Below are 20564 nucleotides of genomic sequence, written 5' to 3'. Positions count from 1 at the left end.
TATCTGGTGAGTGAACTAGAGGACTAGTTACCCACAGAGGTTATAAAGAGGACTCTGGGCCCAGGTAAGTTATCTGGTGAATGAACTAGAGGACTAGTTACCCACAGAGGTTATAAAGAGGACTCTGGGCCCAGGTAAGTTATCTGGTGAATGAACTAGAGGACTAGTTACCCACAGAGGTTATAAAGAGGACTCTGGGCCCAGGTAAGTTATCTGGTGAATGAACTAGAGGACTAGTTACCCACATAGGTTATAAAGAGGACTCTGGGCCCAGGTAAGTTATCTGGTGAATGAACTAGCGGACTAGTGGCTCTTTTTCATGATCCAGGTTACCCCATGAGCAAGGATGGGTACAGAGATCCCAGATGATATAAAATCAGCTCACATACCTGTTTAACGTAGACACTTGCAGAACAATCACAGCTCTCATCTGCTTTCTGATCACAGCCGTTTCATCACCAACCTTTGACCGGCTACAAGCACTTACTTCCCCCTAGTCACATTGCTCCAGGGAACCAACCAACTGATAACAAAGGAATTCATTAGAGAATGAGTAACAATGTGACAGCGTAGGAATTAATAAAAATGTGGATTAGGAAACAGCGAAACTGAGTAATAGGAGATGTTATAACATACAACTGGAGTAAAAAGACAGGGTATATATAGTAATACGAGAGTTATACGGAGTAATAGGAGAGTTATATGGAGTAATAGGAGGAGTTATATGGAGTAATAGGAGGGGTTATAGGGAGAGTTATATGGAGTAATAGGAGGAGTTATATGGAGCAATAGGAGGAGTTATATGGAGTAATAGGAGGAGTTATATAGAGTAATAGGAGGAGTAATAGGGAGGGTTATATGGAGTAACAGGAGGAGTTATAGGGAGGTTATATGGAGTAATAGGAGGAGTTATAGGGAGGGTTATATGGAGTAATAAGAGGGGTTATAGGGAGGGGTTATATGGAGTAATAGGGGGAGTTATAGGGAGGGTTATATGGAGTAATAGGAGGAGTTATAGGGAGGGTTATATGGAGTAATAGGAGGAGTTATAGGGAGGGTTATATGGAGTAATAGGAGGGGTTATAGGGAGGGTTATATGGAGTAATAGGAGGAGTTATAGGGTGGGTTATATGGAGTAATAGGAGGAGTTATAGGGAGGGTTATATGGAGTAATAGGAGGAGTTATAGGGAGGGTTATATGGAGTAATAGGAGGAGTTATAGGGAGGGTTATATGGAGTAATAGGAGGAGTTATAGGGAGGGTTATATGGAGTAATAGGAGGGGTTATAGGGAGGGTTATATGGAGTAATAGGAGGAGTTATAGGGTGGGTTATATGGAGTAATAGGAGGAGTTATAGGGAGGGTTATATGGAGTAATAGGAGGAGTTATAGGGAGGGTTATATGGAGTAATGGGAGGGGTTATAGGGAGGGTTATATGGAGTAATAGGAGGGGTTATATGGAGGTTATATGGAGTAATAGGAGGAGTTATAGGGAGGTTATATGGAGTAATAGGAGGAGTTATAGGGAGGGTTATATGGAGTAATAGGGGGAGTTATAGGGAGGTTATATGGAGTAATAGGAGGAGTTATAGGGAGGGTTATATGGAGTAACAGGAGGGTTTATAGGGAGGTTATATGGAGTAATAGGAGGAGTTATAGGGAGGGTTATATGGAGTAATAGGAGGAGTTATAGGGAGGGTATATGGAGTAATAGGAGGAGTTATAGAGAGGGTTATATAGAGTAATAGGAGGGGTTATAGGGAGGTTATATGGAGTAATAGGAGGGGTTATAGAGGGTGGTTATATGGAGTAATAGGAGGAGTTATAGAGAGGGTTATATGGAGTAATAGGAGGGGTTATAGGGAGGTTATATGGAGTAATAGGATGAGTTATAGGGAGGTTATATGGAGTAATAGGAGGAGTTATAGGGAGGGTTATATGGAGTAATAGGAGGAGTTATAGGGAGGGTTATATGGAGTAATAGGGAGGGTTATAGGGAGGTTATATGGAGTAATAGGATGAGTTATAGGGAGGTTATATGGAGTAATAGGAGGAGTTATAGGGAGGGTTATATGGAGTAATAGGAGGAGTTATAGGGAGGGTTATATGGAGTAATAGGAGGAGTTATAGGGAGGGTTATATGGAGTAATAGGGAGGGTTATATGGAGGTTATACGGAGTAATAGGAGGAGTTATAGGGAGGGTTATATGGAGTAATAGGAGGAGTTATAGGGAGGGTTATATGGAGTAATAGGAGGGGTTATGTGGAGGTTATATGGAGTAATAGGAGGAGTTATAGGGAGGGTTATATGGAGTAATAGGAGGAGTTATAGGGAGGGTTATATGGAGTAATAGGAGGACTTATAGGGAGGGTTATATGGAGTAATAAGAGGGGTTATAGGGAGGGTTATATGGAGTAATAGGAGGGGTTATAGGGAGGGTTATATGGAGTAATAGGGAGGGTTATATGGAGGTTATATGGAGTAATAGGAGGAGTTATAGGGAGGGTTATATGGAGTAATAGGAGGAGTTATAGGGAGGGTTATATGGAGTAATAGGGAGGGTTATAGGGAGGTTATATGGAGTAATAGGGAGGGTTATATGGCCGAATTGCCACCGGGGTAAAGTTTTCACTGACCACACACGTGGCTGATGCTAAAAATAGTTCCACAGAAAAGGTACTTGCGCTCGACCCACTTTTGGGAGTTCCTTTATAAACATAAACAAAGTTTCCTCCTGGCTCGTACGTAGCGAATGTTCCCCAAGTATTGAAAGCACTACTTTGGCTTGCCTGGACACTGAGCATACAACGATATGATTTTACCGGTGTTCAAGGGTTCCAGGATCTTGACGACATAGTCCCACTGCCTACTTCGGTAGACAAAATGGCCACCATTTGTTAGAGCATGTGTCATTCGGTTACACAAATGGCGGCCAGCCAGAAAGAGCACTTAACTTTGTGGTCGCTTTGAAGTTAACGAGTCAGGGGGGTGGTCAGGGTTCGGTTGAACAAAAATACCGAACATAAGGGAATAGTAGAACGTTCGGTGGAAATGGGACGAAATAAAAGGGGAATTTGTGGATGCAGTTTGTTCAGAGGGAATTTAACAAATAGTTTATTTCCAGTTCGTTACAGATGTAGAAGATCCTCTCACACAGCCGGTGAGACCATGCTACAAAAGAGTGTAAGAGACAAAAGGGGGGAGTTAATTGACACGGCGCGGGTAAGAAACAAGAGAAGCAAAAAGAGGGATAAGGCACAAAAGGGGCATAAGAAGGATAAGAATATAAGAGGTGGCAAGAGACCATAAAGGGGAGCTAGAGATTCAAAAGGGGGATTTCAATAGAAATCATGTTTATAAATGAACCTGGTTACACCCCCCCCCCAACCCGGCTGTCAATCAGACACCGGTCAGGCTACTTCCTGGTTTGGTTAGTAAATAATAGGAATTGTAGGAATTATACGGTGGGGTATATGTAGGCGGTGCCGCGTCTACCTTTTGTTTCTGTATTGTTTTATAAATGTCTATTGTACAGCGCTGCAGAGTCAGTTGGCGCTATATAAATGCCGATAATAAGGAGATTAGTGATTTATTAATCCACCTTCCACATGTCTGACAACACAATGCAAATAATAGAGTTAAACTGACGTCACATCCCCTCATCATTACATCATTAACCAGCACTTACAGCAGAGTAAGTGACGTTTAATCTCATCAAACTAGTGATTGGTCAGAACTAATGTCAATCAATCCGTTACCATGGGAATGGAAAACGCGTTCATTTGAGCGCAAGGTCCTTAGATAACCTCAAGTCGGAAGAGAAGGAGCAACCCCGCCCCTTTCAGAATCCTGCGAGCTGATTGGCCAAGCAGGATCACACGCTTCTTGTTCATTTCATTCGCTAAGTCAACGAATGTGACGTAATCACCATGCGCTGTGCGGAATCGGCCATCTTTATTAAGGGTACCTGACATTGGAAAATCTTCTAAACCGTACATTTATAGTGATAAACATTAATTATAAACCCATTTCAGTAACAATAGACTGTATTATAGCTGTCAGAGGGATTTACCGCGAAATGCAGAGCAATATCCCCATTGCCCTCACATGGAGTAATTAGTGCCTTGTGATCCTGGGGCTGGGGATTATTCTGCCACTTCGTGTTATCTGCCGCCCTGAACCATAAACAAATCCATCAACCCTCTCAGGGCCACGGAAATCCCCCCAGACCGGCCCAACATGGAGGACTTGCCCACATCCAAAATGGCGACACCAGCTTCATGAAATCAGACGGTGAGGTCAGAGCTGGGACTGCTGAGACAGGGAGAAGGTGAGAGTTTATACCGCATTCACAGTATCTATAGATATCTATATACAGACATTGCTCAGTGAGACCCCCAGGGGGAGGATCTGCACTCTGTATATCCCATGTTACCCCAGTCACAGTATCTATAGATATCTATATACAGACATTGCTCAGTGTGACCCCCAGGGGGTGGAGGGGAATCTGCACTCTCTGTATATCCCATGTTACCCCAGTCACAGTATCTATAGATATCTATATACACACATTGCTCAGTGAGACCCCCAGGGGGAGGATCTGCACTCTGTATATCCCATGTTACCCCAGTCACAGTATCTATAGATATCTATATACACACATTGCTCAGTGTGACCCCCAGGGGGAGGATCTGCACTCTCTGTATATCCCATGTTACCCCAGTCACAGTATCTATAGATATCTATATACACACATTGCTCAGTGTGACCCCCAGGGGGAGGATCTGCACTCTCTGTATATCCCATGTTACCCCAATCACTGTATCTATAGATATCTATATACAGACATTGCTCAGTGTGACACCAGGGGGAGGATCTGCACTCTGTATATCCCATGTTACCCCAGTCACTGTATCTATAGATATCTATATACACACATTGCTCAGTGAGACCCCCAGGGGGAGGATCTGCACTCTCTGTATATCCCATGTTACCCCAGTCACTGTATCTATAGATATCTATATACAGGCATTGCTCAGTGTGACCCCCAGGGGGAGGATCTGCACTCTCTGTATATCCCATGTTACCCCAGTCACAGTATCTATAGATATCTATATACACACATTGCTCAGTGAGACCCCCAGGGGGAGGATCTGCACTCTCTGTATATCCCATGTTACCCCAGTCACTGTATCTATAGATATCTATATACACACATTGCTCAGTGAGACCCCCAGGGGGAGGATCTGCACTCTCTGTATATCCCATGTTACCCCAGTCACTGTATCTATAGATATCTATATACACACATTGCTCAGTGAGACCCCCAGGGGGAGGATCTGCACTCTCTGTATATCCCATGTTACCCCAGTCACTGTATCTATAGATATCTATATACAGGCATTGCTCAGTGTGACCCCCAGGGGGAGGATCTGCACTCTCTGTATATCCCATGTTACCCCAGTCACAGTATCTATAGATATCTATATACACACATTGCTCAGTGAGACCCCCAGGGGGAGGATCTGCACTCTCTGTATATCCCATGTTACCCCAGTCACTGTATCTATAGATATCTATATACACACATTGCTCAGTGAGACCCCCAGGGGGAGGATCTGCACTCTCTGTATATCCCATGTTACCCCAGTCACTGTATCTATAGATATCTATATACAGACATTGCTCAGTGAGACCCCCAGGGGGAGGATCTGCACTCTCTGTATATCCCATGTTACCCCAGTCACTGTATCTATAGATATCTATATACACACATTGCTCAGTGTGACCCCCAGGGGGTGGGGGGGAGGATCTGCACTCTCTGTATATCCCATGTTACCCCAGTCACTGTATCTATAGATATCTATATACAGACATTGCTCAGTGTGACACCAGGGGGAGGATCTGCACTCTCTGTATATCCCATGTTACCCCAGTCACTGTATCTATAGATATCTATATACAGACATTGCTCAGTGTGACCCCCAGGGGGTGGGGGGGAGGATCTGCACTCTCTGTATATCCCATGTTACCCCAGTCACTGTATCTATAGATATCTATATACAGACATTGCTCAGTGTGACACCAGGGGGAGGATCTGCACTCTCTGTATATCCCATGTTACCCCAGTCACTGTATCTATAGATATCTATATACAGATATTGCTCAGTGTGACACCAGGGGGAGGATCTGCACTCTCTGTATATCCCATGTTACCCCAGTCACTGTATCTATAGATATCTATATACACACATTGCTCAGTGTGACCCCCAGGGGGAGGATCTGCACTCTCTGTATATCCCATGTTACCCCAGTCACTGTATCTATAGATATCTATATACACACATTGCTCAGTGTGACCCCCAGGGGGGGGAATCTGCACTCTGTATATCCCATGTTACCCCAGTCACTGTATCTATAGATATCTATATACACACATTGCTCAGTGTGACCCCCAGGGGGAGGATCTGCACTCTCTGTATATCCCATGTTACCCCAGTCACTGTATCTATAGATATCTATATACAGACATTGCTCAGTGTGACACCAGGGGGAGGATCTGCACTCTCTGTATATCCCATGTTACCCCAGTCACTGTATCTATAGATATCTATATACACACATTGCTCAGTGTGACCCCCAGGGGGAGGATCTGCACTCTCTGTATATCCCATGTTACCCCAGTCACTGTATCTATAGATATCTATATACAGATATTGCTCAGTGTGACACCAGGGGGAGGATCTGCACTCTCTGTATATCCCATGTTACCCCAGTCACTGTATCTATAGATATCTATATACACACATTGCTCAGTGTGACCCCCAGGGGGAGGATCTGCACTCTCTGTATATCCCATGTTACCCCAGTCACTGTATCTATAGATATCTATATACAGACATTGCTCAGTGTGACCCCCAGGGGGGTTATCTGCACTCTGTATATCCCATGTTACCCCAGTCACTGTATCTATAGATATCTATATACACACATTGCTCAGTGTGACCCCCAGGGGGAGGATCTGCACTCTCTGTATATCCCATGTTACCCCAGTCACTGTATCTATAGATATCTATATACAGACATTGCTCAGTGTGACCCCCAGGGGGGTTATCTGCACTCTGTATATCCCATGTTACCCCAGTCACTGTATCTATAGATATCTATATACACACATTGCTCAGTGTGACCCCCAGGGGGAGGATCTGCACTCTCTGTATATCCCATGTTACCCCAGTCACTGTATCTATAGATATCTATATACACACATTGCTCAGTGTGACCCCCAGGGGGAGGATCTGCACTCTCTGTATATCCCATGTTACCCCAGTCACTGTATCTATAGATATCTATATACAGACATTGCTCAGTGTGACCCCCAGGGGGGTTATCTGCACTCTGTATATCCCATGTTACCCCAGTCACTGTATCTATAGATATCTATATACAGATATTGCTCAGTGTGACACCAGGGGGAGGATCTGCACTCTCTGTATATCCCATGTTACCCCAGTCACTGTATCTATAGATATCTATATACACACATTGCTCAGTGTGACCCCCAGGGGGAGGATCTGCACTCTCTGTATATCCCATGTTACCCCAGTCACTGTATCTATAGATATCTATATACAGACATTGCTCAGTGTGACCCCCAGGGGGGTTATCTGCACTCTGTATATCCCATGTTACCCCAGTCACTGTATCTATAGATATCTATATACAGACATTGCTCAGTGTGACCCCCAGGGGGAGGATCTGCACTCTCTGTATATCCCATGTTACCCCAGTCACTGTATCTATAGATATCTATATACACACATTGCTCAGTGTGACCCCAGGGGGAGGATCTGCACTCTCTGTATATCCCATGTTACCCCAGTCACTGTATCTATAGATATCTATATACAGACATTGCTCAGTGAGACCCCTAGGGGGAGGATCTGCACTCTCTGTATATCCCATGTTACCCCCAGTCACTGTATCTATAGATATCTATATACACACATTGCTCAGTGTGACCCCCAGGGGGGGGGAGGATCTGCACTCTCTGTATATCCCATGTTACCCCAGTCACTGTATCTATAGATATCTATATACAGACATTGCTCAGTGTGACCCCAGGGGGAGGATCTGCACTCTCTGTATATCCCATGTTACCCCAGTCACTGTATCTATAGATATCATTATACACACATTGCTCAGTGTGACCCCAGGGGGAGGATCTGCACTCTCTGTATATCCCATGTTACCCCAGCCACTGTATCCATAGATATCTATATACACACATTGCTCAGTGTGACCCCAGGGGGAGGATCTGCACTCTCTGTATATCCCATGTTACCCCCAGTCACTGTATCTATAGATATCTATATACACACATTGCACAGTGTGACCCCCAGGGGGGTTATCTGCACTCTGTATATCCCATGATACCCCAGTCACTGTATCTATAGATATCTATATACACACATTGCTCAGTGTGACCCCAGGGGGAGGATCTGCACTCTCTGTATATCCCTTGTTACCCCAGTCACTGTATCTATAGATATCTATATACACACATTGCTCAGTGTGACCCCAGGGGGGGGGGATCTGCACTCTCTGTATATCCCATGTTACCCCAGTCACTGTATCTATAGATATCTATATACAGACATTGCTCAGTGTGACCCCCAGGGGGAGGATCTGCACTCTCTGTATATCCCATGTTACCCCAGTCACTGTATCCATAGATATCTATATACAGACATTGCTCAGTGTGACCCCCAGGGGGAGGATCTGCACTCTCTGTATATCCCATGTTACCCCAGTCACAGTATCTATAGATATCTATATACAGACATTGCTCAGTGTGACCCCAGGGGGAGGATCTGCACTCTCTGTATATCCCATGTTACCCCAGTCACTGTATCTATAGATATCTATATACAGACATTGCTCAGTGTGACCCCCAGGGGGAGGATCTGCACTCTCTGTATATCCCATGTTACCCCAGTCACTGTATCCATAGATATCTATATACAGACATTGCTCAGTGTGACCCCCAGGGGGAGGATCTGCACTCTCTGTATATCCCATGTTACCCCAGTCACTGTATCCATAGATATCTATATACACACATTGCTCAGTGTGACCCCAGGGGGAGGATCTGCACTCTCTGTATATCCCATGTTACCCCAGTCACTGTATCCATAGATATCTATATACACACATTGCTCAGTGTGACCCCAGGGGGGGAATCTGCACTCTCTGTATATCCCATGTTACCCCAATCACTGTATCTATAGATATCTATATACACACATTGCTCAGTGTGACCCCAGGGGGAGGATCTGCACTCTCTGTATATCCCATGTTACCCCAGTCACTGTATCTATAGATATCTATATACACACATTGCTCAGTGTGACCCCAGGGGGAGGATCTGCACTCTCTGTATATCCCATGTTACCCCAGTCACAATATCTATAGATATCTATATACAGACATTGCTCAGTGTGACCCCAGGGGGGATCTGCACTCTCTGTATATCCCATGTTACCCCAGTCACTGTATCTATAGATATCTATATACACACATTGCTCAGTGTGACCCCAGGGGGTGGAGGGGAATCTGCACTCTGTATATCCCATGTTACCCCAGTCACTGTATCCATAGATATCTATATACACACATTGCTCAGTGTGACCCCAGGGGGGATCTGCACTCTCTGTATATCCCATGTTACCCCAGTCACTGTATCTATAGATATCTATATACACACATTGCTCAGTGTGACCCCAGGGGGTGGAGGGGAATCTGCACTCTGTATATCCCATGTTACCCCAGTCACTGTATCTATAGATATCTATATACAGACATTGCTCAGTGTGACCCCCAGGGGGAGGATCTGCACTCTCTGTATATCCCATGTTACCCCAGTCACAGTATCTATAGATATCTATATACAGACATTGCTCAGTGTGACCCCAGGGGGAGGATCTGCACTCTCTGTATATCCCATGTTACCCCAGTCACTGTATCTATAGATATCTATATACAGACATTGCTCAGTGTGACCCCCAGGGGGAGGATCTGCACTCTCTGTATATCCCATGTTACCCCAGTCACTGTATCCATAGATATCTATATACAGACATTGCTCAGTGTGACCCCCAGGGGGAGGATCTGCACTCTCTGTATATCCCATGTTACCCCAGTCACTGTATCCATAGATATCTATATACACACATTGCTCAGTGTGACCCCAGGGGGAGGATCTGCACTCTCTGTATATCCCATGTTACCCCAGTCACTGTATCCATAGATATCTATATACACACATTGCTCAGTGTGACCCCAGGGGGGGAATCTGCACTCTCTGTATATCCCATGTTACCCCAATCACTGTATCTATAGATATCTATATACACACATTGCTCAGTGTGACCCCAGGGGGAGGATCTGCACTCTCTGTATATCCCATGTTACCCCAGTCACTGTATCTATAGATATCTATATACACACATTGCTCAGTGTGACCCCAGGGGGAGGATCTGCACTCTCTGTATATCCCATGTTACCCCAGTCACAATATCTATAGATATCTATATACAGACATTGCTCAGTGTGACCCCAGGGGGGATCTGCACTCTCTGTATATCCCATGTTACCCCAGTCACTGTATCTATAGATATCTATATACACACATTGCTCAGTGTGACCCCAGGGGGTGGAGGGGAATCTGCACTCTGTATATCCCATGTTACCCCAGTCACTGTATCCATAGATATCTATATACACACATTGCTCAGTGTGACCCCAGGGGGGGGGGGGGGGGGGGGGGATCTGCACTCTCTGTATATCCCATGTTACCCCAGTCACTGTATCTATAGATATCTATATACAGACATTGCTCAGTGTGACCCCCAGGGGGAGGATCTGCACTCTGTATATCCCATGTTACCCCAGTCACTGTATCCATAGATATCTATATACACACATTGCTCAGTGTGACCCCAGGGGGGGGGGGGGGGGGGGATCTGCACTCTCTGTATATCCCATGTTACCCCAGTCACTGTATCTATAGATATCTATATACAGACATTGCTCAGTGTGACCCCCAGGGGGAGGATCTGCACTCTCTGTATATCCCATGTTACCCCAATCACTGTATCTATAGATATCTATATACACACATTGCTCAGTGTGACCCCCAGGGGGAGGATCTGCACTCTCTGTATATCCCATGTTACCCCAGTCACTGTATCTATAGATATCTATATACAGACATTGCTCAGTGTGACCCCAGGGGGAGGATCTGCATTCTCTGTATATCCCATGTTACCCCAGTCACTGTATCTATAGATATCTATATACAGGCATTGCTCAGTGTGACCCCCAGGGGGAGGATCTGCACTCTCTGTATATCCCATGTTACCCCAGTCACTGTATCTATAGATATCTATATACAGACATTGCTCAGTGTGACCCCCAGGGGGAGGATCTGCACTCTCTGTATATCCCATGTTACCCCTGTCACTGTATCTATAGATATCTATATACACACATTGCTCAGTGTGACCCCCAGGGGGAGGATCTGCACTCTATGTATATCCCATGTTACCCCAGTCACTGTATCTATAGATATCTATATACAGACATTGCTCAGTGTGACCCCCAGGGGGAGGATCTGCACTCTGTATATCCCATGTTACCCCAGTCACTGTATCCATAGATATCTATATACACACATTGCTCAGTGTGACCCCAGGGGGGGGGGGGGGGGGGGATCTGCACTCTCTGTATATCCCATGTTACCCCTGTCACTGTATCTATAGATATCTATATACAGACATTGCTCAGTGTGACCCCCAGGGGGAGGATCTGCACTCTCTGTATATCCCATGTTACCCCAATCACTGTATCTATAGATATCTATATACACACATTGCTCAGTGTGACCCCCAGGGGGAGGATCTGCACTCTCTGTATATCCCATGTTACCCCAGTCACTGTATCTATAGATATCTATATACAGACATTGCTCAGTGTGACCCCAGGGGGAGGATCTGCACTCTCTGTATATCCCATGTTACCCCAGTCACTGTATCTATAGATATCTATATACAGGCATTGCTCAGTGTGACCCCCAGGGGGAGGATCTGCACTCTCTGTATATCCCATGTTACCCCAGTCACTGTATCTATAGATATCTATATACAGACATTGCTCAGTGTGACCCCCAGAGGGAGGATCTGCACTCTCTGTATATCCCATGTTACCCCAGTCACTGTATCTATAGATATCTATATACACACATTGCTCAGTGTGACCCCCAGGGGTAGGATCTGCACTCTCTGTATATCCCATGTTACCCCAGTCACTGTATCTATAGATATCTATATACAGACATTGCTCAGTGTGACCCCCAGAGGGAGGTTCTGCACTCTCTGTATATCCCATGTTACCCCAGTCACTGTATCCATAGATATCTATATACACACATTGCTCAGTGTGACCCCCAGGGGGAGGATCTGCACTCTCTGTATATCCCATGTTACCCCAGTCACAGTATCTATAGATATCTATATACACACATTGCTCAGTGTGACCCCAGGGGGAGGATCTGCACTCTCTGTATATCCCATGTTACCCCAGTCACTGTATCTATAGATATCTATATACAGACATTGCTCAGTGTGACCCCCAGGGGGAGGATCTGCACTCTCTGTATATCCCATGTTACCCCAGTCACTGTATCCATAGATATCTATATACAGACATTGCTCAGTGTGACCCCAGGGGGAGGATCTGCACTCTCTGTATATCCCATGTTACCCCAGTCACTGTATCCATAGATATCTATATACACACATTGCTCAGTGTGACCCCAGGGGGGGGATCTGCACTCTCTGTATATCCCATGTTACCCCAGTCACTGTATCTATAGATATCTATATACACACATTGCTCAGTGTGACCCCAGGGGGAGGATCTGCACTCTCTGTATATCCCATGTTACCCCAGTCACTGTATCTATAGATATCTATATACACACATTGCTCAGTGTGACCCCAGGGGGAGGATCTGCACTCTCTGTATATCCCATGTTACCCCAGTCACAGTATCTATAGATATCTATATACAGACATTGCTCAGTGTGACCCCAGGGGGGATCTGCACTCTCTGTATATCCCATGTTACCCCAGTCACTGTATCTATAGATATCTATATACACACATTGCTCAGTGTGACCCCAGGGGGTGGAGGGGAATCTGCACTCTCTGTACATCCCATGTTACCCCAGTCACTGTATCTATAGATATCTATATACACACATTGCTCAGTGTGACCCCCAGGGGGAGGATCTGCACTCTCTGTATATCCCATGTTACCCCAGTCACAGTATCTATAGATATCTATATACAGACATTGCTCAGTGTGACCCCCAGGGGGAGGATCTGCACTCTCTGTATATCCCATGTTACCCCAGTCACTGTATCCATAGATATCTATATACAGACATTGCTCAGTGTGACCCCAGGGGGAGGATCTGCACTCTCTGTATATCCCATGTTACCCCAGTCACTGTATCCATAGATATCTATATACACACATTGCTCAGTGTGACCCCCAGGGGGGTTATCTGCACTCTGTATATCCCATGTTACCCCAGTCACTGTATCTATAGATATCTATATACACACATTGCTCAGTGTGACCCCCAGGGGGAGGATCTGCACTCTCTGTATATCCCATGTTACCCCAGTCACTGTATCTATAGATATCTATATACACACATTGCTCAGTGTGACCCCCAGGGGGAGGATCTGCACTCTCTGTATATCCCATGTTACCCCAGTCACTGTATCTATAGATATCTATATACAGACATTGCTCAGTGTGACCCCCAGGGGGGTTATCTGCACTCTGTATATCCCATGTTACCCCAGTCACTGTATCTATAGATATCTATATACAGATATTGCTCAGTGTGACACCAGGGGGAGGATCTGCACTCTCTGTATATCCCATGTTACCCCAGTCACTGTATCTATAGATATCTATATACACACATTGCTCAGTGTGACCCCCAGGGGGAGGATCTGCACTCTCTGTATATCCCATGTTACCCCAGTCACTGTATCTATAGATATCTATATACAGACATTGCTCAGTGTGACCCCCAGGGGGGTTATCTGCACTCTGTATATCCCATGTTACCCCAGTCACTGTATCTATAGATATCTATATACAGACATTGCTCAGTGTGACCCCCAGGGGGAGGATCTGCACTCTCTGTATATCCCATGTTACCCCAGTCACTGTATCTATAGATATCTATATACACACATTGCTCAGTGTGACCCCAGGGGGAGGATCTGCACTCTCTGTATATCCCATGTTACCCCAGTCACTGTATCTATAGATATCTATATACAGACATTGCTCAGTGAGACCCCTAGGGGGAGGATCTGCACTCTCTGTATATCCCATGTTACCCCCAGTCACTGTATCTATAGATATCTATATACACACATTGCTCAGTGTGACCCCCAGGGGGGGGGGGAGGATCTGCACTCTCTGTATATCCCATGTTACCCCAGTCACTGTATCTATAGATATCTATATACAGACATTGCTCAGTGTGACCCCAGGGGGAGGATCTGCACTCTCTATATATCCCATGTTACCCCAGTCACTGTATCTATAGATATCATTATACACACATTGCTCAGTGTGACCCCAGGGGGAGGATCTGCACTCTCTGTATATCCCATGTTACCCCAGCCACTGTATCCATAGATATCTATATACACACATTGCTCAGTGTGACCCCAGGGGGAGGATCTGCACTCTCTGTATATCCCATGTTACCCCCAGTCACTGTATCTATAGATATCTATATACACACATTGCACAGTGTGACCCCCAGGGGGGTTATCTGCACTCTGTATATCCCATGATACCCCAGTCACTGTATCTATAGATATCTATATACACACATTGCTCAGTGTGACCCCAGGGGGAGGATCTGCACTCTCTGTATATCCCTTGTTACCCCAGTCACTGTATCTATAGATATCTATATACACACATTGCTCAGTGTGACCCCAGGGGGGGGGATCTGCACTCTCTGTATATCCCATGTTACCCCAGTCACTGTATCTATAGATATCTATATACAGACATTGCTCAGTGTGACCCCCAGGGGGAGGATCTGCACTCTCTGTATATCCCATGTTACCCCAGTCACTGTATCCATAGATATCTATATACAGACATTGCTCAGTGTGACCCCCAGGGGGAGGATCTGCACTCTCTGTATATCCCATGTTACCCCAGTCACAGTATCTATAGATATCTATATACAGACATTGCTCAGTGTGACCCCAGGGGGAGGATCTGCACTCTCTGTATATCCCATGTTACCCCAGTCACTGTATCTATAGATATCTATATACAGACATTGCTCAGTGTGACCCCCAGGGGGAGGATCTGCACTCTCTGTATATCCCATGTTACCCCAGTCACTGTATCCATAGATATCTATATACAGACATTGCTCAGTGTGACCCCCAGGGGGAGGATCTGCACTCTCTGTATATCCCATGTTACCCCAGTCACTGTATCCATAGATATCTATATACACACATTGCTCAGTGTGACCCCAGGGGGAGGATCTGCACTCTCTGTATATCCCATGTTACCCCAGTCACTGTATCCATAGATATCTATATACACACATTGCTCAGTGTGACCCCAGGGGGGGAATCTGCACTCTCTGTATATCCCATGTTACCCCAATCACTGTATCTATAGATATCTATATACACACATTGCTCAGTGTGACCCCAGGGGGAGGATCTGCACTCTCTGTATATCCCATGTTACCCCAGTCACTGTATCTATAGATATCTATATACACACATTGCTCAGTGTGACCCCAGGGGGAGGATCTGCACTCTCTGTATATCCCATGTTACCCCAGTCACAATATCTATAGATATCTATATACAGACATTGCTCAGTGTGACCCCAGGGGGGATCTGCACTCTCTGTATATCCCATGTTACCCCAGTCACTGTATCTATAGATATCTATATACACACATTGCTCAGTGTGACCCCAGGGGGTGGAGGGGAATCTGCACTCTCTGTATATCCCATGTTACCCCAGTCACTGTATCTATAGATATCTATATACACACATTGCTCAGTGTGACCCCCAGGGGGAGGATCTGCACTCTCTGTATATCCCATGTTACCCCAGTCACAGTATCTATAGATATCTATATACACACATTGCTCAGTGTGACCCCAGGGGGAGGATCTGCACTCTCTGTATATCCCATGTTACCCCAGTCACTGTATCTATAGATATCTATATACAGACATTGCTCAGTGTGACCCCCAGGGGGAGGATCTGCACTCTGTATATCCCATGTTACCCCAGTCACTGTATCCATAGATATCTATATACACACATTGCTCAGTGTGACCCCAGGGGGGGGGGGGGGGGGGGGATCTGCACTCTCTGTATATCCCATGTTACCCCAGTCACTGTATCTATAGATATCTATATACAGACATTGCTCAGTGTGACCCCCAGGGGGAGGATCTGCACTCTCTGTATATCCCATGTTACCCCAATCACTGTATCTATAGATATCTATATACACACATTGCTCAGTGTGACCCCCAGGGGGAGGATCTGCACTCTCTGTATATCCCATGTTACCCCAGTCACTGTATCTATAGATATCTATATACAGACATTGCTCAGTGTGACCCCAGGGGGAGGATCTGCATTCTCTGTATATCCCATGTTACCCCAGTCACTGTATCTATAGATATCTATATACAGGCATTGCTCAGTGTGACCCCCAGGGGGAGGATCTGCACTCTCTGTATATCCCATGTTACCCCAGTCACTGTATCTATAGATATCTATATACAGACATTGCTCAGTGTGACCCCCAGGGGGAGGATCTGCACTCTCTGTATATCCCATGTTACCCCTGTCACTGTATCTATAGATATCTATATACACACATTGCTCAGTGTGACCCCCAGGGGGAGGATCTGCACTCTATGTATATCCCATGTTACCCCAGTCACTGTATCTATAGATATCTATATACAGACATTGCTCAGTGTGACCCCCAGGGGGAGGATCTGCACTCTGTATATCCCATGTTACCCCAGTCACTGTATCCATAGATATCTATATACACACATTGCTCAGTGTGACCCCAGGGGGGGGGGGGGGATCTGCACTCTCTGTATATCCCATGTTACCCCTGTCACTGTATCTATAGATATCTATATACAGACATTGCTCAGTGTGACCCCCAGGGGGAGGATCTGCACTCTCTGTATATCCCATGTTACCCCAATCACTGTATCTATAGATATCTATATACACACATTGCTCAGTGTGACCCCCAGGGGGAGGATCTGCACTCTCTGTATATCCCATGTTACCCCAGTCACTGTATCTATAGATATCTATATACAGACATTGCTCAGTGTGACCCCAGGGGGAGGATCTGCACTCTCTGTATATCCCATGTTACCCCAGTCACTGTATCTATAGATATCTATATACAGGCATTGCTCAGTGTGACCCCCAGGGGGAGGATCTGCACTCTCTGTATATCCCATGTTACCCCAGTCACTGTATCTATAGATATCTATATACACACATTGCTCAGTGTGACCCCCAGAGGGAGGATCTGCACTCTCTGTATATCCCATGTTACCCCAGTCACTGTATCTATAGATATCTATATACACACATTGCTCAGTGTGACCCCCAGGGGTAGGATCTGCACTCTCTGTATATCCCATGTTACCCCAGTCACTGTATCTATAGATATCTATATACAGACATTGCTCAGTGTGACCCCCAGAGGGAGGTTCTGCACTCTCTGTATATCCCATGTTACCCCAGTCACTGTATCCATAGATATCTATATACACACATTGCTCAGTGTGACCCCCAGGGGGAGGATCTGCACTCTCTGTATATCCCATGTTACCCCAGTCACAGTATCTATAGATATCTATATACACACATTGCTCAGTGTGACCCCAGGGGGAGGATCTGCACTCTCTGTATATCCCATGTTACCCCAGTCACTGTATCTATAGATATCTATATACAGACATTGCTCAGTGTGACCCCCAGGGGGAGGATCTGCACTCTCTGTATATCCCATGTTACCCCAGTCACTGTATCCATAGATATCTATATACAGACATTGCTCAGTGTGACCCCAGGGGGAGGATCTGCACTCTCTGTATATCCCATGTTACCCCAGTCACTGTATCCATAGATATCTATATACACACATTGCTCAGTGTGACCCCAGGGGGAGGATCTGCACTCTCTGTATATCCCATGTTACCCCAGTCACTGTATCTATAGATATCTATATACACACATTGCTCAGTGTGACCCCAGGGGGAGGATCTGCACTCTCTGTATATCCCATGTTACCCCAGTCACTGTATCTATAGATATCTATATACACACATTGCTCAGTGTGACCCCAGGGGGAGGATCTGCACTCTCTGTATATCCCATGTTACCCCAGTCACAGTATCTATAGATATCTATATACAGACATTGCTCAGTGTGACCCCAGGGGGGATCTGCACTCTCTGTATATCCCATGTTACCCCAGTCACTGTATCTATAGATATCTATATACACACATTGCTCAGTGTGACCCCAGGGGGTGGAGGGGAATCTGCACTCTCTGTATATCCCATGTTACCCCAGTCACTGTATCTATAGATATCTATATACACACATTGCTCAGTGTGACCCCCAGGGGGAGGATCTGCACTCTCTGTATATCCCATGTTACCCCAGTCACAGTATCTATAGATATCTATATACACACATTGCTCAGTGTGACCCCAGGGGGAGGATCTGCACTCTCTGTATATCCCATGTTACCCCAGTCACTGTATCTATAGATATCTATATACAGACATTGCTCAGTGTGACCCCCAGGGGGAGGATCTGCACTCTGTATATCCCATGTTACCCCAGTCACTGTATCCATAGATATCTATATACACACATTGCTCAGTGTGACCCCCAGGGGGAGGATCTGCACTCTCTGTATATCCCATGTTACCCCAGTCACTGTATCTATAGATATCTATATACAGACATTGCTCAGTGTGACCCCCAGGGGGAGGATCTGCACTCTCTGTATATCCCATGTTACCCCTGTCACTGTATCTATAGATATCTATATACACACATTGCTCAGTGTGACCCCAGGGGGGGGATCTGCCCTCTCTGTATATCCCATGTTACCCCAATCACTGTATCTATAGATATCATTATACACACATTGCTCAGTGTGACCCCAGGGGGAGGATCTGCACTCTCTGTATATCCCATGTTACCCCAGCCACTGTATCCATAGATATCTATATACACACATTGCTCAGTGTGACCCCAGGGGGAGGATCTGCACTCTCTGTATATCCCATGTTACCCCAGTCACTGTATCTATAGATATCTATATACAGACATTGCTCAGTGTGACCCCCAGGGGGAGGATCTGCACTCTGTATATCCCATGTTACCCCAGTCACTGTATCCATAGATATCTATATACACACATTGCTCAGTGTGACCCCAGGGGGGGGGGGGGGGGGGGGGATCTGCACTCTCTGTATATCCCATGTTACCCCAGTCACTGTATCCATGAATATCTATATACAGACATTGCTCAGTGTGACCCCCAGGGGGAGGATCTGCACTCTCTGTATATCCCATGTTACCCCAATCACTGTATCTATAGATATCTATATACACACATTGCTCAGTGTGACCCCCAGGGGGAGGATCTGCACTCTCTGTATATCCCATGTTACCCCAGTCACTGTATCTATAGATATCTATATACAGACATTGCTCAGTGTGACCCCAGGGGGAGGATCTGCACTCTCTGTATATCCCATGTTACCCCAGTCACTGTATCTATAGATATCTATATACAGGCATTGCTCAGTGTGACCCCCAGGGGGAGGATCTGCACTCTCTGTATATCCCAAGTTACCCCAGTCCCTGTATCTATAGATATCTATATACAGACATTGCTCAGTGTGACCCCCAGAGGGAGGATCTGCACTCTCTGTATATCCCATGTTACCCCAGTCACTGTATCTATAGATATCTATATACACACATTGCTCAGTGTGACCCCCAGGGGTAGGATCTGCACTCTCTGTATATCCCATGTTACCCCAGTCACTGTATCTATAGATATCTATATACAGACATTGCTCAGTGTGACCCCCAGAGGGAGGTTCTGCACTCTCTGTATATCCCATGTTACCCCAGTCACTGTATCCATAGATATCTATATACACACATTGCTCAGTGTGACCCCCAGGGGGAGGATCTGCACTCTCTGTATATCCCATGTTACCCCAGTCACAGTATCTATAGATATCTATATACACACATTGCTCAGTGTGACCCCAGGGGGAGGATCTGCACTCTCTGTATATCCCATGTTACCCCAGTCACTGTATCTATAGATAT

General features: G+C 45.6%; 1 protein-coding gene across 3 annotated transcripts in view; it reads left to right on the top strand.

Moving 5' to 3' along the window:
• The first annotated feature begins 4158 nt into the window (after positions 1-4158).
• COQ8B (coenzyme Q8B) overlaps positions 4159-20564 on the top strand; it is a 34297-nt gene continuing 17891 nt past the window's right edge. For 2 of the 3 annotated variants that reach the window (XM_063433206.1, XM_063433204.1), the window contains exon 1: positions 4159-4332. The gene's annotated coding sequence lies outside the window, so the exon portion shown is untranslated. The remainder of the gene's footprint in view (positions 4333-20564) is intronic. The other variant, XM_063433205.1, reaches the window with a different exon arrangement.

This window comes from Pelobates fuscus, chromosome 9 (genome assembly GCF_036172605.1).
Source record: "Pelobates fuscus isolate aPelFus1 chromosome 9, aPelFus1.pri, whole genome shotgun sequence".
NCBI classification, from domain to species: domain Eukaryota; kingdom Metazoa; phylum Chordata; class Amphibia; order Anura; family Pelobatidae; genus Pelobates; species Pelobates fuscus.
The sequence above is the reverse complement of the archived record's forward strand: the minus strand, read 5'-3'. Positions and strand labels throughout refer to the sequence as shown.